Source organism: Geotrypetes seraphini, chromosome 3, assembly GCF_902459505.1.
Source record: "Geotrypetes seraphini chromosome 3, aGeoSer1.1, whole genome shotgun sequence".
NCBI classification, from domain to species: Eukaryota; Metazoa; Chordata; class Amphibia; order Gymnophiona; family Dermophiidae; genus Geotrypetes; species Geotrypetes seraphini.
Window position 1 is genome coordinate 3,638,730 of NC_047086.1, and position 27,684 is coordinate 3,666,413.

The following is a 27,684-nucleotide window of genomic DNA, read 5'->3' on the forward strand; positions in this document are numbered from 1 at the left end:
AGTGTTAGGGGGCAGCCGATAGATCAACAGATGGGCTGGGCTGTTTAGTCCATTGATGTGGGGGTGTATCTAAAGAAATGGAATTAAAAATGCATTTACTCTCCCAATTTTGGGGGTAATTGAAATCACCCATTTTGCCAGTTTTCCTAATCTCTGAAAACATGTCTTCATCTGTTTGCTCATTCTATCACAGGGGATGTTAGTATAACCCTATCTGTATATTCCTTCCCTACACATGGAATTTCTATCCATATGGATTCCTTATGCTATCTATGTCAGGGATAGGCAATTCCGGTCCTCGAGAGCTACAGGCAGGTCAGGTTTTCAGGATATCCACAATAAATATGCATGAGATAGATTTGCATCTCAAGTAGGCAGTGCATGCAAATCCATCTCGTACATATTCATTGTGCATATCCTGAAAATCTGACCTGCCCTGTGGCTCTCGAGGACCAGAATTGCCTACCCCTGATCTATGTCATAAAGAATGTTTATTTTGTTTGATTTCAATTCCCCACCCCCTCCACTGAGTGCCAGAATCTCAAGGAGTAGAGAACAGCCCTCTGCTTCTTTTATTTCCTCCCTCTCAGACAGCACACAGGGAGTAATAGGAACAGAAGAGATGAGCCTCTGTATCGTCCATGGTGTGACCTGACCATGAGTATTGCATTCAATTCTGGTCTCCTGAGCGACCAAGATGGTAAAGGGGATGGAAGTCCTCTCATATGAGGAAAGACTAAAACGCTTGGAAAAGACACGGCTGAGGGGAGATATGATTGTCTACAAAATCCTGAGTGGAGTAGAACGGGTACAAGTGGATCGATTTTTCACTCCGTCAAAAATTACAAAGACTAGGGGACACTCGATGAAGTTACAGGGAAATACTTTTAAAACCAATAGGAGGAAATTTTTTTTCACTCAGAGAATAGTTAAGCTCTGGAACGCGTTGCCAGAGGTTGTGGTAAAAGTGGATAGCGTAGCTGGTTTTAAGAAAGGTTTGGAAAAGGTACTTGTGACCTGGATTGGCCACTGTGGAAACAGGATACTGGCCTAGATGGAACATTAGTCTGTTCCAGTAAGGCTATTCTTATTTTCTTGTCTTGTCTAGATTTAGTGAGGATCCCATTCTTTCATTAAGAACCATTAGGTGTTCTGGTGGAGGGGTTGACTTGTCATCCTCCTATTGGAATCCGCATTCACCAACTGGCAGTCCAGGTTCCCTCAAGATATATTTAGCATACAATTTAAAGAGATATTGTCTTCCTCTTTGAGCCCTGCTCTATCTTGACTCTTGCTTGTCCAGAGTAAAGATTTCTCATTAGAATAATAGGATGTTCAGCGATACCCATTTTCCTCTGGACTGTCAGCATTGAACACAATTGCAAGCCTTGCTGTGGTCGAGAAAGCACATGTGTGCCTTTGCCTTTCTCAATTATGCAGAAGGCAGCGCAAGGATGCCTTTTCTTTCTCAACCTTTGCTGAATCATGCTTGTGCATTAGGCAATTCTCTTTCCATGTGATTGAATAATCTTCAGCACTATTTTGTTGGCGTATACTAAGGAGATCATATGATAGTTCACATACATTGTTATGTCTCTTTTCTTGGCAATTGATTTGTTTTTTATCTCTCAAGCTGCTAGCCATTGTGCAGTTTATATTTTAAATACTTTGTTCGAGGTATCTTCCATATCTCCTGTGGCCTTTTTGTTGACAGTAACGTTAAGGCTGATGAATGTGGTGTCTGTGTCAAAGTCTCTTCTGTACCTTCCTCCTACATTTGATGGATTCACAATAGTTACCAATTATTACCAATCTCTTCATAAAGGCAGTTAATACAACCCAGACCATTGAAACATGGTTGTTGTTGGGGTTTTTTGGACATTGCAGTATATCAAACCTAATAAACATGCCAATTCGTAGTTGGCCTTGGCCTTGCCTTTGTCTGTATCCTGCAGCACTTTTTCATCATTCCCGACTCTAGAGACTCATTGAAAAGGTCAGTCAGCAGAGTCACCAGAACTTCCTTAAGTTCCTTCAGCACCTTCGGAGGAGAGTGTGGTGAATTGGTTAGAGCTACAACCTCAGCACCCTGAGATTGTGGGTTCAAATCCTGTGCTGCTCCCTGTGACCCTGGGCAAGTCACTTAATCCTCCACTGCTCCAGGTACATTAGATAGATTGTGAGCCCACTGGGACAGAAAGAGAAAATGCCTGCGTACTTGATTATAAACCACTTAATACACTTGGCCAAGCCGTTTCGCCAATCCTTCACACACATCCCACCCAAAGAAAGCAAACCTGTAAGTTGCTTTTTTTCTGCCTGATAGCCAGAGTTAGCTGTATCTGCTTGTGGCCGTGTATGTTAGAGAGCTGCACGGGAAAAGGGACGACGGGAGTCCCATGGGACCTGCGGGGATCCCACGGGTTCCCCTTTCGGGTCACAGGGATCCAAATAGACCCATTTAGACTATTGTATTGTATTTAGACTCATTGTATTGTATTGTATGTAGACTTATTGTATTGTATTAAGACCTTTTGTTATTCGCTGAATGTCCAGCCTTCTTACAATGTAAACCGCCTAGAAGTTGCCTGACTATAAAGTTATTATTATTATATTATTAAATACTCCAAATACTCCAAATCCAACTGCCTACTAGATAATTGCCCACCCTCCATTATGAAAATAGCTCCCCCGTCCTTCAAAGTGGAGCTCTTCAACTGGGTCACTCTCTGCCTATCCACCGGCTACTTCCTGCTGGAACTCGGCCACATCCTCATATCCCCAACTATCAAAAACCCCAAAGAATCACTCTCCACAACCACCAACTACAGACCCATTGCCAACATTCTTCCTCAAAATTATGGAAGGCCTTCTCAACCAGGACCTCATGTCACACCTCGAAAAATTCAACATCCTGCATGACTCCCAGTCTGGATTCCGCACTAACTACAGCACGGAAACCGTCATAGCATCCTGGGTTAGGGACTGGCTTAGAGGTAGACTTCAGAGGGTAATAATAAATAATAATAATAACTTTATTTTTATATACCACAAACAGTTCAGAGCGGTATACAGTGAAAATACTGTTTGAGAGAATTAAAGAATAAGATAGAGGGATGCACCTACAAAAGATTCCTTAACAGAACTCTCTCATTCCAAGCGTGCCAGATTTTAAGAAAAAATGGGATAAGCATGTGGGATCTCTTCATGGAAGAATTTAGGGGGGTGGGTCATTAGAGTGGGCAGACTTGGTGGGCCGTGGCCCTTTTCTGCCGTCATTTTCTATGTTTCTATGTTTCTATCTGTTTCGGCATGGTTTTGCAGTGCCCGATGGACGAAATCTCCCATGCTTTCGAAGTTTGTGCCCTTAAAGTTGAGAACATTGGTTGATGTGCTTGACTTAGTGAGGAAAGCATAGGCCGAACTAACCCCTGTAATACATGAAAAGTTCTCAGCCCAACCAAGAAGAGAATGAGATGGATATGGTTTAATCAATGATCTGATCTGTAATGTTTTCCTTCCTCCCCAAACCTGCAGAAGGAGCTTTTCTTTGCACCCCGGCCAAACAGCCGCTCAGGTGGTATGAAGAAAGCTCAACGTTTGGCCTGAGATTTGATGCCGGGCTCTCAAAACTCAGATCCATCGTTTCCACACTGTACCTAATGGCACTGCCAGGCTGCTCATTTGCATTGGCTCAACATTGTTTATTCAATCTCCTCCTGACTCCATTTCTCACTCGCATGAACCTCTCACTCTTTTCAGCTACAGTGGCATCAAATCTCAGGGCAAACGTTGAGCTTTCTTCATTCCACTGGGGCGGCTGTTTGGCCAGGGTGGAAGGAAAAGGGGGAGTGTGTGGTGCGGTGGTTTAAGCCACAGCCTCGGCACCCTGAGGTTGTGGGTTCAAACCCATGCTGCTCCTTATGACCCTGAGCAAGTCACTTAATCCCTCCATTACCCCAGGTACGTTAGATAGATTGTAAGCCCAATGGGACAGACAGGGAAAAATGCTTGGGTACCTGAATAAATTCATGTAAACCATTCTGAGCTCCCCTGGGAGAACGGTATGGAAAACTGAATAAATAAAAGCTAAATCTTGGCTGATCAGCTCCTTCTGCAGGGTGGCAGAGATTAATGGCTACGTCAGGCACCATATCTGTTGGTATTCAAATCCAGACTGAAAGGCCACTTATTTGAAACTGGGTTGAAACTCTAACCCTTCCAATATCTCCTCAATGGCCCTATGTTCTGACTCCCCTTTTGTCCTGTGTGTCTGTCATAATTAGACTGCAAGCTCTTCGTAGCAGGGACCGTCTCTTGCATGTCCAGTGCACCCGGTAGCACTATAGAAATAATAAATGGTTGTTCTTGTTGTGTCATGAGAGCATAGGTTCTGGAAGGTTCTCATATACGAATGTGACTGCTCACACAGCTAGACTTTGGGCTGGGGGAAGGGCCTTTATTCCGTACAGGGGCATAATCTAGGTTCCCTTTTCCCCGACACGTACAATAGCCTTTATGCTTTGTAAATCCCACCTTCCGAGACAGAGTTTCTTGTAACAAACTGTGAGACTGGAGAGAGAGGAGTTTGAGCGACTGTTGTACCTGTCCTGAGCTCTTTGGGGAGAACAGGATAGAAAATAAAGAAATAAATATAAGAGATTTCAGTAGCACTGTAACCCCCCCCCCCCAAAAAAAAAAAAATCCAGGTGTCTGTTCCAAAAAAGAGCGACCCAGATGATAAAAGGAGATGGAACTCCTCTCGTATGAGGAAAGACTAAAACGGTCAGGGCTCTTCAGCTTGGAAAAGAGACGGCTGAGGGGAGTCTACAAAATCCTGAGTGGAGTCGAACGGGTACAAGTGGATCGACTTTTCACTCCGTCAAACATGACAAAGACTAGGGGACACTCGAAGTTACAGGGAAATACTTTTAAAACCAATTGGAGAAATTTTTTTTTCACTCAGAGAATAGTTAAGCTCTGGAACGTGTTGCCAGAGGACGTGGTAAGAGCAGATAGAGTAGTTGGTTTTAAGAAAGGTTTGGACAGGTTCCTGGAGGAAAAGTCCATGGTCTTTTATTAAGACATGGGGAAGCCACTGCTTGCCCTGGATCGGTAGCATGGAATATTGCTACACTTTGGGTTTTGGCCAGGTTGTAGATGTCTTTATTAGGGATGACAGTGAGGTCCACCCTTATAATGTAGAGGAAGGTGGAAAATCTCCTGTGAACATGATTTGTAAAGAATTTTCTGCCCAAAACCGGATGCATTTAGCAACAGATTTCTATATATTTAAAGTCATTTCAAATGCACTGAGAAACAAAGAGCTGGCTGAACTCTGGCCAACTGCGGAGCTTTCAGTACAGAAATAGAAAAGTGAAATGAAAGGGTTTCTGTTTCCATCTTCAGAGGACGTGCAGAGCTGGAAGAGCTCTCATGTGGCTTTTCATCATGTTTCGTGGAATGCTCCAGATCAGACATGGCACAGAAATGTGGTTTTTTTTCTCCAGCAAAGCACAAAAAAGCCATTATAAGCATGACAACATACCAGGAAAAGCCATGCCTGAAGCAACTGTTATTTAGATGTAGGCCGTGGCAGTATTTTAGAGGTTTTTCCATGCAGCTTAACATGTGCTTCCCTCTTGCATAAGGGGATAATAAACTGAAAGGAGCCCAAGGCTTCTCCAGCTGTCCCTCTCTGGCAGGAATCCAGAGGAAGGCAGGCGCACACTTTGGGCTTTGTGTCCCTGTGCAAGGAAGGCATTCATGAGCCTGTATTAATGTGATATTACACAGCTTCCTCCTAATAACTGGGGAAAGCATCTGCTGTCGGCCCAGGCAGTGGCTTCCAGGGGGGGGAAGAACGATGGCCCTTGTCTTTAACCTGCTCTAGTCCTTCCTAGTGTAAGCTTTCTATAAACGAATGTCACATTGCTGACTCGCTCTCATAGTGCACTCCTGTCAAGCCTGCGGCCTTTTCTACTAGATTTTCCCTTCTATTTATTCTTGGTTTTAATGCTATTGATTACCAGCCATTGCATCTTTGGAATTTCAATACCATCCTCTGTTTATTATCATTTGTAAACTGTGTTTATGCAAAGCATGACATCACCGGATAAGCAGATGGCACAAAATTATGCAACGTGGTCAAATGAGGGGCAGATTGTGAGGCCTTCAGAAGGATCTTATGAGCTTATGAGACTGAGCCTGCAAATGGCAGATGAAATTTAACGTGAACAAGTGCTAAGTGATGGACAGAGGCAAAAATAAGCCCTGACGGGATGTACCAAATGCTGAGTTCCGCATTAGGTTAACAGTCAGCCTGGGTCTTTTTATTTGAATTTACCTCAGGCCTCAAGGTGGAGACAGAGACTGTGTCTGAATTCAAGAAAGCCTGGGATAGGCACATGGGATCTCTTAGAGAGAGGAAGAGATAATGGTTACTGCGGATGGACAGACTAGATGGGCCATTTGGCCTTTATCTGCTGTCATGTTTTTACATTTCATTCAGATACAGCAGGTATTTCCCTGTCTCTGGAGGATTCAGTCTAGGCTGCTACCTGAGGCGATGCCTTGCTGAAGGATACAAGGAGCAGCAATGAGATTTGAACCTTGGCTTCTTTGGCTCTGGATCTCCTGCAGGAAACAGGGTCTATCCAAGAGAGGGACCAGCAACACCAAGGGGGAAAATAGAATCTGTGCAGGCGAGGTGTTTCTGATGATTTCAGGATGGCAAGAACAAGTAGAAAAGGCGACGGTCAAAGCCAGGAGGATGCTCGGGTGCATAAGGAGAGGAATGTCCAGTAGGCCCCATTTGGAATATAGTGTGCAATTTTGGAGACCTTAATATGTATACTCTGGAGGAAAGATGGGAGGGAGGTGATATGGGAGAGGCATTTAAATATCTCCATGGCGTTAATGTACAGGAAGGAGAGGGCATAGGATGAAGTTAAGAGGTGATAAACTCAGAAAGGGTGGCAAATGCATGGAATAATCTCCCGATGGAGGTGGTAGAAATGAATTCAAGAAAGCATGGGACAGACCTGTGGGATCTCTTAAGGAAAGGAGGAGATAGTGGATGTTGTGGATGGGCCATTCTGCCTTTATCCGCCGTCATGTCAAAGGCCACAGATAAGTCAAGGAGGATGGATTTGGCTAGGAGTAGGTCATCGGAAACTAAAGTCAACATAGGTTTCACATTGTGGCATTTGATCAATATTTTATGTCTCTTGAATCATCATCCACTAAACAGGAATACAACCATGTTTTGGTATGTGCCTACGTGTGGCTGTAACTTTAGATGGATTATATATGTTAGTTTATATTTTTATTAAGTGGGCTTTTGTGTCATTAACCCCCCCCCCCTCCCTTTATAAAAGCGCGTTAGGCTTTTTTATCGCCGGCCGCAGTAGTAAAAGCTCTGACGCTTATGGAATTCCTATGAGCGTTGGAACTTTTAATAATAATAATAAACAACTTTATTCTTTTTTTTTTTTTTTTACTTTATCTTTATTGAATTTTCAAAATAATCACAAGATAACCTTGTTGAAGAAAATCAGTTGTAAAGGTACGAATACAAATGAAATCATTTCTCTAAGGAAAGAAATTAAATTTTCTTAGACCACAGTCAATCCTTGGAGAATTCCTGGAAAATGTGAAGAGAAAAGAATAGACTTAGCAGTCAGGTTCCCTTTCCCCACTAAGCAGTAGACAGCTACAAAAAAGACATATTTAACTGCAAGATACGTAAGCAAACATTTGCATGGGTAGGCTAAGAGAAAGGTTGCCCCCAGCATCACTGTCTCACTTCTCATCGTCTCTCTTGCCACGTCTGGCCATATCCAAACCCTTTTCCCCAGAAAAGGTGATTGAGAATTTCGCTCAAACACAAAAGAAACCAGTAAAGTGGCCGCTCTGTGGGCGATGATTCAAGTGTATCTGTAAGATTTAATTGCTCCACAGCTGGACCTTGAGAAGTGACTCCTAACTTTTTGGTAGGAATATAATAAATACGATTGACCGGAGGAATTAAGTCAACTGGGTATTTCAATACTTCAATAAGATATTTTCTTAGCATTTCCATAGGTGACACTCCAATTGAATGAGGAAAGTTGAGAATTCGCACATTTCATCTTCTATTATAATTTTCCAATTGTTCTATTTTCTTATTCAAATTTATTTTATCTTTGACCAATTCTGAAGATGGAATTTGTAAATCAGTAACTTTAGTCTTGACCTGGGATACTTCCATATTAAATTGGTCTATAGTACCCTGCAGTTTCTCTCCCAAGGCATTAACAGTACTCACGAGCGCTGTAATTTCTTTAGAAGAGCTGGAAACTGTTGTGTTGATCGTCCTGAGAGCCTCCCATATGCTCTCCTGTGACACTGCCTCAAATTTTTTTAGTTGGGGAGAAATCTCCAAAGTTTCTCCTGCCTCCAGCTTCTACCACGCGGCTACAGCCCCTGCTCCCAGGGTCTCCCTCGAGAATACCAAATCGGGAGTCACATCCAGGTCAGCCGCGTTAGGCGCTGCGAACAGCAGTGGAACTGACATCGGAGGGAGAGAGATACCTCCCAGTCCGAAGCCCCAGCCTCTCTTCCAGCCGAGGAACCGCCAGACTCTACCCCGATGAGAGGGGAACCTGCCCCGACAAACTCGAGCATGGAGCGCTGTGAGGGAGTGGAAGTTCGTACCGCAGGGGTATTGGCTCAAACTACTCCCTTCCTCTTTGAGTGTGGCATAGTCGGGACAGCTGAAACAAAATATTCAGGCATTCCTGCAGATCGAAGTCAGAGACGCTGAGGGTAAGCTGCCGCCATCTTGGAATCCTCCCCCAACTTTATTCTTACATACCGCCCTGCCATAAGGTTTACATAGAGAAGACTGTACATTCAGTGAAGTATATAAACAGTAAAAATAGAAATCAGATTTCACAATTTTTCAAATAATTTAGTGTTTAGCACCTCTCTAAAAGCATAGTGAGATTCAACTTGGGGAATAAGAGAACTCAACCAAGAATTCATTGTCCCTGCTTGATAAGCAAACGTCCTTTCAAGAAATTTCTTATATCGAATGGATTTTGCAGATGGATACATGAACATGTTATTATTTCGAGTGTTCCTAGTAGAATTATATACTGTAGTTTAAACTGCGAGGAAAGATATTCAAGAGCTAAGCCAAACAATGTCTTAAAACAAATACAACCAAACTTAAATAAGATTCTTGCCTCAAAAGGCAACCAATGTAGCCGTTGATAGAAAAGACTTACATGGTCAAACTTTTGGACCGCCGTATTTTGTATTAAACGCAATCTATAGAAAATCTGTTTATTATAGTACAGAAGTCAAGAATCGATAGAATAGAAGCCTGAACTAATAATCTAAACCAGTGTTTTTCAACCGCTGTTCCGCGGCACACTAGTGTGCCGTGAGATGTTGACTGGTGTGCCGTACGGTGCAGACACTGATTAGGCCTCAGGCCGGGTCCCGCACGCGCTCCCATGAGACTCCCCTGGTCCCCGCTGCTGTTCAGTTTCAATCTTCTGCTCTGACGCAACCGGAAACAGGAAGTTGCAGCAGAGCAGAAGATTGAACACTGAGCAGCCGCGCATGCGCGGCTCTTTGGGAAAGCGTGCATGTCGCCGAAAAACAAAACCTACAAACTAAGGTGAGGCGAAAGGAGAGAGCTGGCTAAACAGTAGGATCGATTGGGCAGGCGAGTGGTGGCTGCGGGGACCGTGCGATCGCTCGTGTTCCCGGCTCAAATTGGAAGGAGGGAGTGAAAGGGAAAAGGATTCTGGGCCAAGGGGATGAAGACGGAAAGAAAAACCCACAGCAGGAAAGAAAGGGAAGGACAGGCAGGTGAGCCAGATGCTAGAAGCAGGGGGGGGGAAGAAAGAGGGAAAAAAGCTAGATGGGGTTGAAAAGAAGAGACACACTGATATGGAAGAGGAAGATAGGGGAAATCTGGACACAGGAAGTTAACAGAAAGAGGGGAAATTATGTGCATGGGGCATAGGGACAGAGACATAAAGGGGACATGCCATGGGGATGGTATATGGACACAGGGGGGGCAATGACAGATACATAGGGGAGATATTAGAAATGGAGAAAATAGGAGCACAGAAGCGAGATGGTTTGTGGGGATGGGACAGGGACCGAGCTCGCAGGCTCCAGTGGCTTGCACAAATTACATTGTAACGTGCCATGAAAATAAGAGGGAGGAAGGTAGATAGATAGGCCACGCGAGAGGAGCTGAAGGGTAGTAGAAAGGAACAGATGGTAAAGGAGGGAAGGATGGGTGGTGGTGGAAAGGAATAGGACAGACATTGAAGGAGGGTGGAGAGGAACAGACCCCGAAGGGAAATGTGGAAGACAGAGTGGGAAGAAGACAGATGCCAGACTATGGGGGAGCGGAGGGAAGAAGATGGGTGCTAGACCAATTGGGGGGGGGGGGTGAAGGGAGAGGCACAGTAACAGCAAATGGAAGACGTAGAGAGAAGACACACAGTGGATGGAAGGAATTGAATGAGAAGATGTGGAAAGCAGAAACCAGACAACAAAGGTAGAAAAAAAAATTATATTTATTTATTTATTTTTTGCTTTAGGATAAAATAGTATATTAGTTGTGTTGATAAAAATTTATAAAACAAAGCCCTGCCAGCTGAACATCTCTTTCTCTAGTTCAGCAGCAGGAACTTTGATTTATAAGAAAGGAATAAGCTAAATATTACAGTACTAAGGCTTATATGGATGCAGCGGGGACGGTGACGGGGCGGTGAATGGGATGGCAGTGGCGGTGACGGGGCGGTGAAAGGGATGGCGGGGACGATGACGGGGCGGTGAAGGGAACGGCTGTTGACGAAGAGCTACGTGTGTGTCTTTCTTCGATTCCAGCCAGAATATCAGCTTTGTGTTCAGCCAAACAGGCCCAGGTTTTGCACTGAATAAAGTATTTTATAATTTTTCACTATTCTGTTTACTTAATATTTCATAATAAAGTAATTATAAAATACTTTCTTTGTGTTTATTTGATTCCTATTCAAGAGAATTACTTTATATATAGTCAATATAGGCACAGAGTTAAATTTTTTAACATTTTCTAATGGTGGTGTGCCTCGTGATATTTTTCATGAAACAAGTGTGCCTTTGCCCAAAAAAGGTTGAAAAACACTGGTCTAAACGATGTTAAATCAAAGTATTTTTCCAAAGGATAAATCAATAAATCAGTATGATCTTCTAATGTTAGGTGTCGATCTAATGTTACACCTACAAATTTAATGGAAGTGGCAAGAGCATCAATTTGTAGAATTTTATCACTGGGGCCAGCCATAACAAACTATGTTTTATCCGGATTAAGCTTAAGTATAAACTGCCGTGGCCAGTGAAAAAAAGCTTAATGTGGCTTCATAAAAGGGGGGTAAGTTTTTAATGATTTACATTTCTTTTAGCCACCATTTTTGTTAAAAAAAATTTTGGTTTCAATATCAGTTATATTTATATGTTTTACATATTTATATGTTAATTAGTGGTCTGTATTCATTCTATTTTTACTTGATTGTTATGTTTGTTGTATAAAAGACTCCTGCGGAAGTCACTTAGATGCCGAAACATTGACTGTGTAGAATCAGTTGTTTGTTTCAAGCAAGTTTTCTATGAAGATTCCAGTTGATGCATCTCTACCACATCTACTTTTCTTTGCTTCATTTGAATCTCGTAGAGATCCTCTTTTCGTTCCCACGATTCTCTTCCATTCCATTTACCCAGTCAATATCAGAGTAGTTGAAATCTTGCATTATTATTGCATTACCCAATGTGTTAGCCTTCCTAATTTCTGATAACATTTCAGCATAACATCTGTCTGTTCATCCTGATCAGGCTATCACCATCCTTCGCCCCTTTACACATGGAATCCCTATGGGTAGAAATTCCAAGGTGTGTTTCTGCTCCTGTAGAATTTTTAGTCCATTCGATTCAAGGCCCTCCTTAACATATAATGCTATGCCTCCACCAGTTTGATCCACCCTAACTCTGTTATACAGTTTGTTCCTTGGTATGACAGTGTCCCATTGGTTATCTTCCTTCCACCAGGTCTCAGAGATGCCTATTATATCTATCTTTTCATTTAGTGCAATATATTCTAACTCTTCCATCTTGTTTCTAAGGTTTCTGGCATTTGTATAAAGACATTTCAAACAATGTTTGTCAAATCTATTTACAATTTGCTCAGCAGCTGGCATGGATAATTTGCAGCCTGTTCTGTGTATAAGGAAACCTGGTCTAGTGTGGCCTGTATTGCAATCTCGCTGACAGGATGCTCTGTCTTCCCTTTATGATGATATCTTTTCAAGATAACTTGTTCCAAACTATGTTCTTTTGAGCGATCATAGGCTTTTTCCCAGTTTCTAGTTTAAAAGCAGTTCTATCTTCTTTGGAGGTGGAGCTGGTAGCATGCGGTCAGGGGATTCGCCCCACCAGCCCTATAGGCCCTGAGGGCACTGCTCTGAATTTGATTGGTCGAGCAGGCAACAGGCAGATGCTGCTCAGCCAATCAAATTCAGAACAGTAGTCAGGGCCTTCAGCGGGTTTGGAGAATCCCCAGCCCAAGAGTCCTGCTTTTTCACTTTTTGAGCCTACTGAGCAAAACAAAGTGCATCAAGCAAAAAAGAAACAAAAAACTTATAAAGCAGGGTTGAATCCCCTGGAAGCCCTCACCACATAGGCTTTCCCTTCCCCTGAGTGTCAGCCAGTTCCTAACAAATCTGTACTGGCTGTGCTGAGGGTTCAGAGAAGGACATGGTCAGACAATGGGAAGAATTCCCTGTTAATCCCTCTTGATCTGTCCCCTGCCTTTGATTCCCCAGACCACATCCTGCTCATGTGTTGCTTGGGAAGGCCAGTATCTGTGCCTTTCTGCGTTTACCCTTTAGAATGTGGCCTGCTTCACCGTTCATTACATCTCTCTTGGCTGCATTGGTTGATATTGTCGAGTACTTTGAAGGATCCTGTCATCTCTTCACTAGCAGTGGTTGGAAATAGTGGGGACATTGTATGTCAGCAGAGGCGCAGGGCTTGGCCTGTACCCAGTTGAAACTTAGTCCATGTGAAACACAGAAATAAGGAATAAGTTGATAAGGAGGAGAGAATGACACAGGGACAACTTTTTCCCCACCCCGCGGGAACTCATTTTCCCATTCCATCCCCGTGAGTTCTTTTCCTGTCCCTGCAAGCTCCGTCCTCATCTGCACTTGAAAATCCTATGTGTTTGAGGCTTGTGTGGTTAAGGCGGAGCTTACAGGAATGGGGCAGGGAGAGGGACTGCAACAAAACTCCCTGGAACGGGAAAGGGAAATTGAGTTTCTGCAGGGATGGGGACAAATTTGTCCCCACGTCATTCTCTAATAAGGAGGACATTAAGGCCTCTTTTTACAAAACAGCGATAGCAGTTTCTAACGCGGGGAGCTGCGCTGAATGGCCCATGCTGCTCCCGAAGCTCATTCAGTTTCTATGAGCGTCAGGAACAGCACATGCCATTCAGCCCATAATCAATAAGAAGAAGAATAAGTAAGGAACTGAAAATGATCAGGTAGAGATCTTGGGGGACTTGAAAATACAAAGCGACAGACACCTAGAGGGGAGCATTCCTAATATCAAAAATGTACAGTTTATAGATGTTTAAAAAAACAAGAAACAAAAGGCAGAACAGTCCAAGCTGAAGACGTCTGATTTATTAATGACAAAACATCTGACGTGGCCACGTTTCGCCCTCAGGTTGCGTCAGGGGCAAAAACTGCAGAGGAAAGCTGATAACACCACCCCTGGTAGTTCGTACTTCCAATCCACAAAGCAAAACAGTTGGTCTTCATTCGAGCAAACCTTGTACATGTGCTCAACGCTCAATGCAACTACGATCTTCATTCAGGATGTAATCTTAAGAAGCCTCAGCGGTGACCAGCTTCACACAAGCCACTTTGCCTGCGATTCACCTAAGTCTTCATAGGCTTCAAATATTGTTTAGTTAAATACTCACAAAACACACATTTTTTAGAAAATCTTTCACAATAATCCATGTCCAAAAAGGTACTTAGCTTGAGAACGTGTGTCTCCTATTAGAGATTTGGACCAGATACCCTGACATGGGCCATGTGTCACTCAAAGGCTGGTCCCAATGTTCTGAAAGAAAGAGCTAGTTGTGTACATTTCTATTGATCATTTTTTACGATACTCAGAGGCTATGATGCCTATTATTCAATTATTTAGATTCATTTCTTATATTGTATTTCAGACAAATGAAAATATAGTAACAGATATAAAAGAACAATTAGACATTAAAACTTTTAGGCTCCTTTTACAAAACCACAGAAGTGATTCTCCCATGGCAAATGCACTGAAAATGGGCTTCGGTGCATTTGCCACAAGAGAATCGCTATTGTAACAGGGGCCCTAAATGACAGGTTCAACAGGAAGAACATGACGTTACAGAACAATACTATCCAGTGATTGGACTGCGGTAAGCTAGGGCTACCATATGGTTCCAGAAAAAGGAGGACGGACTGAACGCAATGGAAGTGAAACCCGTCCTCCTTTTTCTGGAGCCATATGGTAAACCTACCTAGGGCCTAAGCTAATGTGCTTGAGATGTGAAGATATAGGCCAGGGTCTTGATTCTTCAATTTCTTTTGCTCCAGGGACTTTCACCAGCTCTGAAACCGATGAGATGTGTACCGACTCGCAGTAGTTGAGGTGGGGAGATACTCTGGTGAGTAGCTGAGATGTGCTTCAGAGCATAGCGGGTGCTAAAGAGAGTTGAGAGCTTCTCGGGGGCTGATGGAGAAAGCCTGGTGGTAGAGCTGGCAGCAGCCACGACATGCTGTAAACAATGAGCACACAAATTATTGCTGTGTTACAATCAGGGCAGTAATCCGCAGCTCGTTCCAAAATGTCACCTTTATCTGTCAGCGCCTGGTTGGTATTTAGGAAGGATGACATTAAAAAACCCTAAATTGCTGGTGGTCAACAGCCCCAGTTTCCCTCCCCTCTCCTCCAACCCAACCTCCCTTCCCTGTAATAAAACTTCTGCCCCCACCCCTCAGTCATCTAGTGATCCCCCTCCTCCCTTCCAACATTTCCTACAAATTTCTTGGTAGTCTACTTCACCCCTTTCCCTAATATTTAAAAAAACAATTGCCCCAGAGGTCTAGGCAGTCCCCTCCCTCCCTCTCTCTGTCTTCCACAAAGGTCTGTGGTAGGCTAAGTCCCTCCCCTACTTGTCCCTAATTAAAATGCAAAGTTCAATTCCTGGTATCTAGTGTCACCCTCCCACCTCCCACCCCTTCCCCATAACCACCTAAGCCTACTCACTTTCCTGACCGCAAGAGGCAGGAGCAATGTCCGCTTGCTCCTGTCTTCAGTGCTGCCATCTTGAAAAATGGCACACCCTGCCCTGCTTGGTGCATCCTGGGATACACTGGGTGGGGCCAGTCTGCCATATAAGGGAATTGGGAGAGAGTCCATGGCTTTGTTTCTTCTTATACAGTGACTTTCTTTGGCTCTAGTGACTCACAATCTAAGTTTTATACTGGGACAATGGAGGGTTTAGTGGGAATCAAACCCAGTTCCTCCATGCCAGTGGACATGTGGGTCTGGCATAAAATGAGAAAATAGTTTTGCACAAAAAGCTGGGGATGTGATAGAGAGGAAACTAGGAACCGAATTCCTGAAATCATGGGGCCTAGAGGTGCGGAAGTGGATGCAAAGCCAGAGATACTTAACAAAACAAAAATATCTGGACTGGTTAACTACATTTCTAGTGAAAAGAATCAGCAAAAGAGAACTTCTTTGCTCCCCAGTCGGAGTGACTCTGCAAAAGCCTCCCGATTCCTCATCATACTCTGAAGGGAAAGGTTGCTTCTGAGCAGAGAGTGTCCGTTTTGCACTGGCGCCCTCAGATGGGTCACAGCAGCTGCCTCAGCACCCTGAGGTTGTGGGTTTAATTCCCCTAAAGTATCTTGTGACTAAACCGCACAGAAAAAGCAGTCTATCAACTGCTCCATATGGGCCATAACTGGGAGCATGTGCTGAGTAGAATCAATAGTTCCTCTAAGGCAGGGATGTCCAACCTGTGGCCCCGGTGAGGGCGATGCATTGTTTTCCAGGTGTTTACCCTCGTGCCGGCTTTCTCCTCTGTCTGTGCAGCCCCAGAAACATTTTTTTCGGCCAGTGCGGCCCAGGGAAGCTAAAAGATTGGACACTCCTGCTCTAAGAACTGAGTTCACCTGAGTAAAAATCTTTCTTCACAGGCAAATAACTGATTGACACAAGCAACATTTTTCCATGATATTACCCTCACAGGGAGACTGGAATGAACTTCATGAGCCATAATCTGCATGCGTGGGGTTACCATATGGCTCCAGAACACCACTCCCCCTGTATGAGGGACATAGGGGCACTTGTGAACGCCCCAATACCTCTCTTACTGATGGTAATAGGAGCATTGTAATACACTCCAGGGAATTAGGTGCCCCAAAAATCAAGATAATACACAGTGGCATAGCAAGGGTGAGAGGTGCCCCTCCCCCGCCCCCTCCTGATGCGCACCTGTCAATTCCCATACCTCTGTAACATTTGTGGTGCGAGCAGCATGCTCCGAGCTCTTCCTCTGATGACACTTCCTAGGTGCGGGTCCAGGAAGTGACGGCACGACAGCAGCTTAAGGGTTGCTGCTCAGTCCACAGACCTTACAGAAATATGGGGGAAGGGAAGTGACACGCATGTGCAGCAGTGTGATTCGGGGAAGAAGTGGGGGGGGGGGCATGCAGGAGGACGGTTGCCTGTGCCCTTACCAAGATAGCGCCTGGGGCGGACCTGGGGGATCTCAAGGAAAGGGTCTCTCTCCTAGGCAGCTCCTAACTACCCCCTGAAAGGAAAGCAAGGCAACTTTGCACAGTAAGCAATGGAAATCCTATCCTGAGCTAGCATTAGGGTTTCAAATGGGAAGTAGCAAATGACATGGGGACAAATTTGTCCCTATCCCCACAGCAACTCAATTTCCCCATGAGTTTTGTCCCTGTCCCTGCCCCATTTCTATAAGCTCTGCCTTAACCGCACAAGCCTCGAACACTTATGATTTTAAAGCGTTTGAGGCTTGTGCAGATGAGGACGGAGCTCAGGCATTGGTGGAATGAGGTATTATGACATCACAATCTGAGCTCTAGAATGTTGCTACTTAGGATTTCAAAGCATGTGAGACTTGTGCAGATGAGGACGGAGCTCAGGCATTGGTGGAATGAGGCATTATGACATCACAATGTGAGCTCTAGAATGTTGCTACTTAGGATGTTAAAGTGTCTGAGGCTTGTGCAGATGAGGGCGGAGCTTAGGCATTGGTGGAATGAGGCATTATGACATCACAATCTCAGCTCTAGAATGTTGCTACTTATGATTTGAAAGGGTTTGAGGCTTGTGCAGATGAGGTCAGAGCTTGCAGGAATGGGGCTGGGACAGGAAAAGAACTCACTGGGATGGGACGGAAAAATTTGTTCCCGTGTCATTCTCTAATGGTAACAGCAGCATTTGAGTCGTGCACTGTTTCTGAGCATCAGGAGAAATACTGCTTGTATCTGCTTGACTTATATTTGCATGTTAGCGCTGTTATGGTATCCTATCCTGATCTGAGGAAGGAGGTTTTGGTATCCAAACAGTCAAAAAGTATTAAAATTTGTCCAATACATGGATATCTCCTTAACATTTATTAACACAGCCACCACATTACTATTATCCTTAATTAAAAATAAAATTCTTGTTTCTATCTTTGTTGACTGCCCATTTGGTTCCCAGTCTCTGCTATCTCATTTGCTCATTTTCTTGCCAAAATTTACTGTCCATTTGTCATTTTTGTCTTCTTTCTTCTCCATTTCCTTTCAGTTTTCTTAAGAAAAGAAAGCTGAAAAATTTCTTTACAAAAAAAACTGTTAGGATTGATCACTAAAGAAGTCTTTTACCACATCCTCTGGCTTAACTATTCTCTGAGTAAAAAAATATTTCCTCCCATTGGTTTTAAAAGTATTTCCCTGTAACTTCAAGTGTCCCCTAGTCTTTGTAATTTTTAAGGAATGAAAAGTTGATCCACTTGTACCCATTCTACTCCACTCAGGATTTTGTAGACTTCAATCATATCTCTCCTCAGCCGTCTCTTTTCCAATCTGGAGAGCCCTAACCGTTTTAGTCTTTCCTCATACGAGAGGAGTTCCATCCCCTTTACCATCTTGGTCACTCTTCTTTGAACCTTTTCTAGTGCCGCTATATCTTTTTTGAGATAAGGAATGCAATACTCAAGGTGAGGTTGCACCATTGAGCGATACAGAGGCATTATAACAGTCTTATTTACCATATAGAGAGAAGAGGTATGTCTTTAGTTTTTTCCAGAGTCAAGATAAGTGATGGGTTATCTTAGGTATGTTGGCAGTTTGTTCCAGATAAGTGGTCCTTGGTATTCAAAGGATTGAAGAAGGAGTGTGGGACTTTGATACAGAGGTTGAGTTTTGTCCATAGATCGCTTTATGAACCATGCAGGCTATTTTGAATTGGATTCGCTTTTTCATCAGCAGCCAGTGGAGTTGTTCTAATAGCAGCAGTGGCGTGCAGTCAAGGCCTTCATGGGATTTGCCTCACCCCTAAAGGCCCTGACGGCACTGCTCTGGATTTTATTGGTTGAAGAAGCAACAGGCAGACGCTACTCAGCCAATCCAATTCAGATCAGTACTGTCAAGGCCTTCAGGGGGCTTGGAGAATCCCCAGTCCAAGAGCCCAGCTCTTTTTTTGTTTTGTTGACTTTATGTTTGATGCAGTTTGACTGGTTGACCAGGCTGCCTACTCAACAAATCAAAGTGCATCGAACAGAAAGTAGAGCTGTGGATTCACTGAACAGTGGACTTGCCCTCTCGTACCACTTCATTCTGAAGATTAGTCTGGCGGCAGAGTTCGGTAGTAGTTGTCGTCTTTTGCGTTCTTCTTCTGGGATTGTACTACATCAATAGACATAGGAAAACCCACACTCCATTCACCCTCCAATCAAAGAAGTCAAACAGAAAAAAACTATATGATGGCCTCCTAGCCACACAAGCAGCAAAACTCGACAATCAAATCTCCAATCTACTAATTATGACCCCCAGACGACAAAACATTCAGAAAAGAAATAAAGACTCTACTTTTCAAGAAATTCCTGCAAACGACTTAATACCGCTAGCTCCTTCCCACTCCCAATACCCCACAGCAACCTCATCTACTCTTTATCTCCTCTAGAAATTACCAGATATCTTCTTCTTGTAATATGTTTTTGTAATCCGCCTTGAACCACAAGGCAATGACAGACTAGAAATCTCTAATGTAATTGTATTAAGACAGATTGTGCTACTGTCCTGGGTTAGGCCTGGTCTTATTGTCCTCAGTTGTCTCATCCTAAAGAAGAATATTTTCACTAGCGAAATGATGTGTGTGTTGAAAGTTAAGTTCGAGCCTAGTGTTACTCCCAGTACTTTGGAGGAATTTTCTATCTTTAATCTCTCGCCTGTGGACAGTTCTAGCTCTGTGCTAGGGAGAGAGTTATGGTCTCCAAACCATAATATTCTTGTCTTTGATTTGTTTAGTTTGAGGAAGTTTCTCATCGTCCATTCATTTCAGTCATCGATAGTGATGTAGGGTATTATCGACGGATTCTTTAGCTGTACAAAGAATAAAGTTATCTTCTGTTACACTTCTACTCATTCACTTCCGGCACTGTGGTATTTATGTGTGCTGTAAGCACTCTTGTCAGAGTGGCTTGCTATTCTCTGGTTTTCTTTTGAGGGCTCCTGCTGGACCAGTCAGCAGTTCTGTGCTAATGCAGACACAGAACCACATACTTCCTGCAAGCCCACACGATGCTAAGAAAGTGTGTGCCACGTTGACGAGAGTGTGCAAGTCAGACCTCCAGAAGGGCAGCCTACTGCTGGAAATAATTACAAATGATTTCTGCACAGCAGAGGACAGGGAGAGTCGGGTCCAGAGTCCTGTGCTGGGAATCTGTGCACTGTCTCAACACCTCATCACCTTCCTAAGATGCCTCACTTAACATGCCGCTCTCTTCCACATAATTACTGGAGACTTCCCACTCAGCAGCTGGACAGCTATTATGGACTCGAATGCACAGCTCTTGAGTAATGACAGCGAGCAATGTCCTGTAGAAAACCTTGCTCGGTCCTTGTGACAGGCCATCCAGGTTCGGTGGCTTCTCCTCCAGGGTGAAGCACAGCAAAGACAGTGACCTCCATGCTGTCAGTATTTACAATCACGAGAGGGCTCCCCAGATGTAGAGATGAGGGGCTGGTACTGACTGGAAAGGGTCATTCGCAAAACAGCAGGATTTCCTAGAACAGAGAAGCAGCTTGAATAGAACAAATCTGAGAGGTTTTAGGGAAACTCAGAAGACGTTTGGGGTAGAACCAGGTTAATGGGGAGGGAGGAGCCGAATGCGACCAAGTCCAAAATCTTATACTGCAACACTGCATCCACTATTAATATGTTTACACTTGACTCAGGTTAGGCTAGGCCTCACTTCTCCAGCTAGCCAGTGAACACCACGAAGCATAACTAACTAAGGTTTTTGAAGGTACCTCTTAGGATGAGGCCCTCCGTCAGTAGTGCAGAGACCGAGGAGATGTAAAAAAAAAAAAAAAGGCTTTTATTATACAAGCATATATGCTGGACTTCTGAGCAGAACTGGCTGCATAAACAGAAGACCCCGAGAGTCTCGGACACAAAGGTTATATAGGGTCCTGGCCAGTCCAAACCGGTATAACCAGCTCTGGTCAAAAAGGTAAGAGCAGAGAGAAAAACAAAGCCATAAATTCATCCTCTAGTCTATACATCAAAGCTAGCTAACAGCAGCATCCTGTTGCCCCCTGGCCGTGACTGGTACCAAGACAGATACATAGAACAGGCCTGCCTGCAATACGTGATATTTCAGAGCAATAAAATGGAGTCACAGGTTGTTGTTTCTACTAATTACAACCCACTGATCTAAGATGGAGTTTCTTCATCTACACCGTGACCCAGATCCTTCAGTAGATCCCTATCTGAGTGTGGTTTCCCCTTGGTACTACCGTGTTTCCCCTAAAATAAGACCTACTCCAAAAATACGGCCTAGTCCTAGGATTTGCCAGCAACTCTTCAACCCACCCCCACCCCCACTGCGCAGCTGAACCCCTGATGACCCTCCCGCCGACTTCCCTCTCCGCCGACTGCAAGCGAGCCCTACCTTCAACCGAAGCAGCATCAGGCCGGCAGCACTCTAAACAGGCTGCTTGGCCTTGTCCGTTGGGGATGACGACATCAGTAACGCGGCAGAGTGAAATCCCTGACAGACAAGGCCTAGCAGCCTGTTTAGAGCGCTGCCAGCCCAATGCTGCTTCGGTTGAAGGTAGGGCTCGCTCGTGGTTGGAGGGAAGGATGGAGGGTCAGCAAGAGTTCGGCTGTGCGGTGGGAGTGGGGGGGGGGTGCTCAAGGATTCTGCACAAGGGATGGGAGGGAGGGAAGGATGGATAGAAGCTGGGCAAGGGTTCTGCTGCACAGGGGGATGGGAGGGAGGTGAGGAAAGATGCTGCACTTGTGGGGGAGAGAAAGGAAAGAAGAAGAATTGGGGGGAAAGAGAGGAAAGAAGAGATGGTCATGTGCAGATCCTGAAAATAAGACCTAATGCCTTTTTGGCCCCAAATGAATATAAAACACTGTCTTATTCTCGGAGAAATACGGTATGTGTCCATCAGTGATGATACCTGGATCCTTTTCCTGCAACTGTGCAGGAATGCGATTTCTGTCCTAGACACATGATTGATTTCTTTGTAAACCGTTTAGCTCTGCTTAAACAGCGTCTGCCATTTGGCCACCCAATCTTCCAATCCCACAAGGTCCTCTTGCGACTTAACAACTTTGTGTCATCAGCAAATTTCATTATCTCACTAGTTATTCCCGTCTCTCTAAATCATTGAAAAAGACTGGAAGCGCATTCCAAGTGTCCACCACACGTTGGGTAAAGAAGAACTTCCTGGCATTTGTATTGAATCTATCTCCTTTCAACTTTTCCGAATGGCCTCTTGTTCTTTTATTTTTTTGAAAGTTTGAAGAATCTGTCCCTCTCTACTCTCTCTATGCCCCTCATGATCTTATAAGTCTCTATCATATCCCCTCTAAGTCTCCTCTTCTCCAGGGAAAAGAGACCCAGTTTCTCCAGTCTCTCAGCGTATGAAAGGTTTTCCATTCCTTTTATCAGACGTGTCGCTCTTCTCTGAACTCTCTCTCGAGTAACGCCATATCCTTCTTAAGGTATGGCGACCAAAACTGGACACAGTATTCCAGGTGTGGGCGCACCATCGTCCGATACAGCGGCAGGATAACTTCTTTCGTCCTGGCTGTAATACCCTTCTTGATTATACCTAGCATTCTATTCGCTCTCTTAGCGGCCGCTGCGCACTGTGCAGTCGGCTTCATTGACCTGTCCACCATTACCCCCAAGTCCCTCTCTTGGGTACTCTCATTCAATGACATCTCTCCCATCGTATAGTTGTACCTCGGGTTTCTGCTTCCCACATGCAATACTTTACATTTCTCAACGTTGAACTTCATTTGCCATTTTGTCGCCCATTCTCCTAGTTTGTTCAAGTCCCTTTGCAATTCCTCACAGTCCTCTTTAGTCCGAGCTTCCCTAAATAGTTTGGTGTCATCTGCAAATTTTATTATCTCACACTTCGTCCCTGTTTCTAGATCATTTATGAATATATTAAATAACAGCGGCCCGAGCACCGAGCCCTGCGGAACACCACTTGTGACCCTCCTCCAGTCAGAGTAGTGTCCCTTCAACCCTACCCTTTGTTTCCTACCTGCCAACCAGTTTCTGATCCATCTATGTACGTCTCCGTCCACCCCGTCTGGCTGCAGTCTGGCTTGTGGAGGCGATAGGCTGGTGACGTATTAGCGCGCATGCGCACTCCTTCGGCCACAGACCTACATGCAAATAGGAGTGCGCATGCGCGGCTAGCTCTTTATTATATTAGATATGGGTTACAGTTGGACGACATAGAGTGAGGCAGTTGAGAGGAGTTGCAAACTTGGTTATTAATACAGACTTATGTTTCGGATAGTATTGCTGCTGCTGGGTCAGACCAGTGGTCCGCTCCCACGACAGCCCTAAGGTCAAAAACCAGTGCCCTATTTGAGTCTAACCTTACCTGAATACATTCTGGTTCAGCAGGAACTTGTCTAACTTCATCTTGAATCCCTGGAGGGCGTTTTCCCCTATAACAGACTCTGGAAGAGCGTTCCAGTTTTCTACCACTCTCTGGGTGAAGAACTTCCTTGCATTTGTACGGAATCTGTCCCCTTTCAACTTTAGAGAACGCCCTCTCGTTCTCCCTACCTTGGAGAGGGTGAACAATCTATCTTTATCTGCTAAGTCTATTCCCTTCAGTATCTTGAATGTTTCGATCTTGTCCCCTCTCAGTCTCCTCTTTTCAAGGGAGAAGAGGCCCAGTTTCTCTAATCTCTTACTGTACGGCAACTCCTCCAGCCCCTTAACCATTTTAGTCGCTCTCCTCTGGACCCTTTCGAGTAGTACCGTGCCTTTCTTCATGTACAGCGACCAGTGCTGGACGCAGTGCTGGGCGTACCATGGCCCGCTATAGCGGCATGATAACCTTCCCCGATCTGTTCGTGATCCCCTTCTTAATCATTCCTAGCATTCTGTTTGCCCTTTTTGCTGCCACCGCGCATTGCGTGGACGGCTTCATTGACTTGTCGACCAGAACTCCCAAGCCTCTTTCCTGGGGGGTCTCTCCGAGTACTGCACCGGACATCCTGTATTCGTGTATAAGATTTATATTACCAACATGCATCACGTTACACTTATCCACGTTAAACCTCATTTGCCATGTTGCGGCCCATTTCTCGAGCGTGTTTATGTCACATTGCAGGTCTTTGCAATCCTTCTGCATCTTCATTACTCTGAATAACTTCATATCGTCTGCAAATTTAATCACCGCACTCATCATACCAATTTTTAGGTTGTTTATAAATATGTTGAAGTGCACGGGTCCAAGCACCGAACACTGCGGCACTCCACTCGTGATGCTTTTCCAGTCCGAGTATTGTCCATTTACCCCCACTCTCTGTTTCCTATCCACCAGCCAGTTTTTAATCCACGTGAGTATTTCACCCTCGATTCCATGGCTCGCAATTTTTCGAAGTAGTCGTTCATGCGGAACCTTGTTGAATGCCTTCTGAAAATCCAGATATACTATGTCAACCGGGTCACCCTTGTCTATCTGCCTGTTTACTCCCTCAAAGAAGTGCAGCAAATTCGTCAAGCAAGATCTTCCTTTGCTGAAGCTGTGCTGGCTGGTCCTCATCAGATTGTGTCCGTCTAGGTCAAGGGTAGACAATTTCGGTCCTCAAGAGCTGGAGCCAGGTCAGGTTTTCAGGATATCCCCAATGAATATGCATTGAAAGCAGTGCATGCACATAGATCTCATGCATATTCATTGGGGAAATCCTGAAAACCCAACTGGAATACGGCTCTCAAGGACCGGAGTTCCCTACCCCTGGTCTAGGTCAAGGGTAGACAATTTTGGTCCTCGAGACCTGGAGCCAGGTCATGTTTTCAGGATATCCACAATAAATATGCATGAGATAGATTTGCATCTCAAGGAAGCAGTGCATGCAAATCCATCTTGTACATATTCATTGTGGATATCCTGAAAACCTGACCTGGCTCTGGCTGTCAAGGACCGGAATTGCCTACCCCTGGTCTAGGTGATCAATGATGCAGTCCTTTATCAGTGCCTCTACCATCTTTCCCGGTACCGAGGTCAGACTCACCGGTCTGTAGTTTTCCGGATCTCCCCTCGAACCTTTCTTGAAGATCAGCGTAACATTCGCCACTTTCCAGTCTTCCGGAATCCTTCCCAATTTGATCGACAGATTGGCTATTAGTTGAAGCGGTTCAGCTATAGCCCCTTTCAGTTCCTTGATTACCCTTGGATGGATGCCATCCGGTCCCGGGGATTTATCGTTTTTATGCCTGCCTGCATACCTCTTCTAGACTGACCGTCAACCCTGTCCCATCTTCGTTTCCTGCATATAGCCTGTCGGCTTCCGGTATGTTGGGTATATCCTCTTCAGTAAATACAGATGCAAAAAATGTGTTCAGTTTGTCGGCGATGACTTTGTCCTCCTTTAGCACTCCCTTTATTCCATGGTCATCCAATGGCCCCACCGCTTCCTTCGTGTGTCGTTTCCTCTTAACATATCGAAAGAACGGCTTGAAGTTTTTCGCCTTCTTGGCTATTTTCTCCTCATAGTCTCTTTTGGCCTCTCTTACCGCCTTATGGCACCTGCTATGATGTTCTTTGTGCTTTTTCCAGTTTTCATCTGTTTTTGACATTTCCATTCCTTAAACGAAGTCTTCTTGTCTCTGATCGCTTCTTTCACCGCTACAGTGAGCCACACCGGTTCCTTGTTCTTTTTCCTCTTGGATCCCTTGTTGATACGTGGTATATATAGATTTTGCACCTCGGTGACTGTGTCCTTAAAAAGGGACCATGCTTGCTCTAGCGTTTTTACAGTGCTTATCCTCTTCTTAATCTTCTTCCCAACCATGAGTCTCATTCCTTCGTAATTCCCTTTTTGGAAGTTCAGTGCCGTGGCCATTGTTCTGGATCGATGTTTTGCCTCTGTGTCCAGGTTGAAGCGGATCATATTGTGATCACTGTTTCCCAGCATCCCTTCTACTTCTACATCCCGCATAGTCCATTTAGAATTAAGTCCAGAATTGCATTTCCTCTTGTATTCTCCTTGACAAGTTGTTCCAGGAAGCAATCGCCTACAGCATCCAGGAACTTGGTCTCTCTACAGCAGCCAGAGGTGCCTAAGTTCCAGTTTATCCCCGAATAATTGAAGTCACCCATGATAAGTGCGTTGCCTCCCTTGCAGTTGCATTTAATCTCATCCGTCATTTCTCCATCAATTTCTTCGGACTGCCCTGGGGGTCGGTAGTAGATGCCGATCTTCGTTTCCGTTCCATTTGTTCCCGGAATTTTGACCCATAGAGACTAACTTATTTTTCATTTCCAGTGTGTTCTCTCCGGTAGACTCAATTCCCTCTTTGATGTATAGGGCAATTCCCCCACCTTTCTGACCCACTCTGTCTCTGCGATATAGCTTGTATCCCGGTAGCACAGACATTTTCCCAGACATTTTCCTCGTTCCACCATGTTTCCGTGATGCTGATGATGTCAAGGTTATCTTTTTGTGCTATAGTTTCCAATTCCCCCCTCTTATTCCATAGGCTCTTTGCGTTCATGTACATACACTTGAGTTTGCAGCCTGTTACTTTCTTGCATTTCCTTCCCTTTTGAGTCCCTTTCGATCCGTCAGGATTTCTGTCTTGCCTATGATCCGATGAGCCTTCCCCGCTATCTTCCTGCATGGTATCCTCTGGGTATATCGGTCGATTGTTGGCTTTCCCCTTATTCCTAGTTTAAAAACTTCTCAATTTCTCTCTTGATGTTGCTTGCAAGTAGCCTCGTTCCGTCTTTGCTGAGGTGGATGGAGTCCATCCTTCCTGAATAGCTTGTTCTTCCCCCAGAACATCGTCCATTGCGCGCGAAGTGGAATCCTTCTTCCTCACACCAGCACCTCATCCATGCGTTGACTGCTTGCAGCTCCATCTGCCTCTTCTCGTCAGCTCTGGGTACCAGCAGGATCTCCAAGAATGCTACCCTCAGTGTTCTGGTCTTCATCTTCCCTCCTAGCATCCAGAATTGGTCCTTCAGTCTTTCCCTGCTGTAGTTCCTGTTGCTCATGTTGTTTGTCCCCACGTGGATCACCACCGCTGTTTCTTTTTCTTCCGCGCTGTCGATGATCCTGTCAATAAGGCTCACTATATCTTCTACCTTGCATTTGAACACTTTTATATACATATGGAAAGGGTTCTGAGTTAAAGTCCTGGGCAAGTAGGTGGGAAGGGAAGAAAGGGAGGATTTGTTCAGAGATGTTTGGGGCTTGCATAGAACTAAAATTGTACACTGGCACTGGTATGGTAATCTTTGTTGTTTGTTTTGAATTTTATAATAAAAGAAAAAAAGAAATACAAGTGGAAATAAAGAAGTAAATAAATGGGGGCAGGGCAGGGGGTAGGACAGGGCTGGGGGGCCCTCGAAGAATTAATCGTACCCTGGGCATATATGGAGAAAAGGAGAGGCCCCAAGACAGAGCCTTGGCGTACACCAACTGACAGTGGGATCGCAGTGAGGGAGGATCCACCATTGCATACACTGAAAGTGCAATGGAAAAGACAGGAAGGAAACCAGGAGAAAACAGAATCCTGGAATCCCAGCAAAGGATAGTTTGATCGAGGAGTACATTATCTGCTGATAAAGAACCAACACTCAAGATCTTTTAAACTGTGTTGGAATCAAGGCTAGAGTAGATTGGTGGCTGTTCCTGATCTCACTCTTCTGTTAAAACACTTTTCCCTTAGCCTCTATCTTTTCCTTTCCTCATCCCATGCTTGATTTGTGTTTGATCTTGAATGAATGTACAACTTAAAAAAAATAAAATAAATTGGTGTGGTGATTGTGCCAGTTTTCAGCCAAT

At 44.5% G+C, this 27,684-nt stretch overlaps 1 protein-coding gene across 4 annotated transcripts in view; it reads left to right on the forward strand.

Annotated features, from left to right (window-relative positions):
• The window catches only part of FYN (FYN proto-oncogene, Src family tyrosine kinase), a 148,698-nt gene that overhangs the window by 53,345 nt on the left and 67,669 nt on the right, over positions 1 to 27,684 (forward strand). For 3 of the 4 annotated variants that reach the window (XM_033939825.1, XM_033939823.1, XM_033939826.1), the window contains exon 2: positions 14,691 to 14,761. The exons of the other annotated variant lie outside the window; for it this stretch is intronic. The gene's annotated coding sequence lies outside the window, so the exon portion shown is untranslated. The remainder of the gene's footprint in view (positions 1 to 14,690; positions 14,762 to 27,684) is intronic. 4 annotated transcript variants of the gene reach the window in all.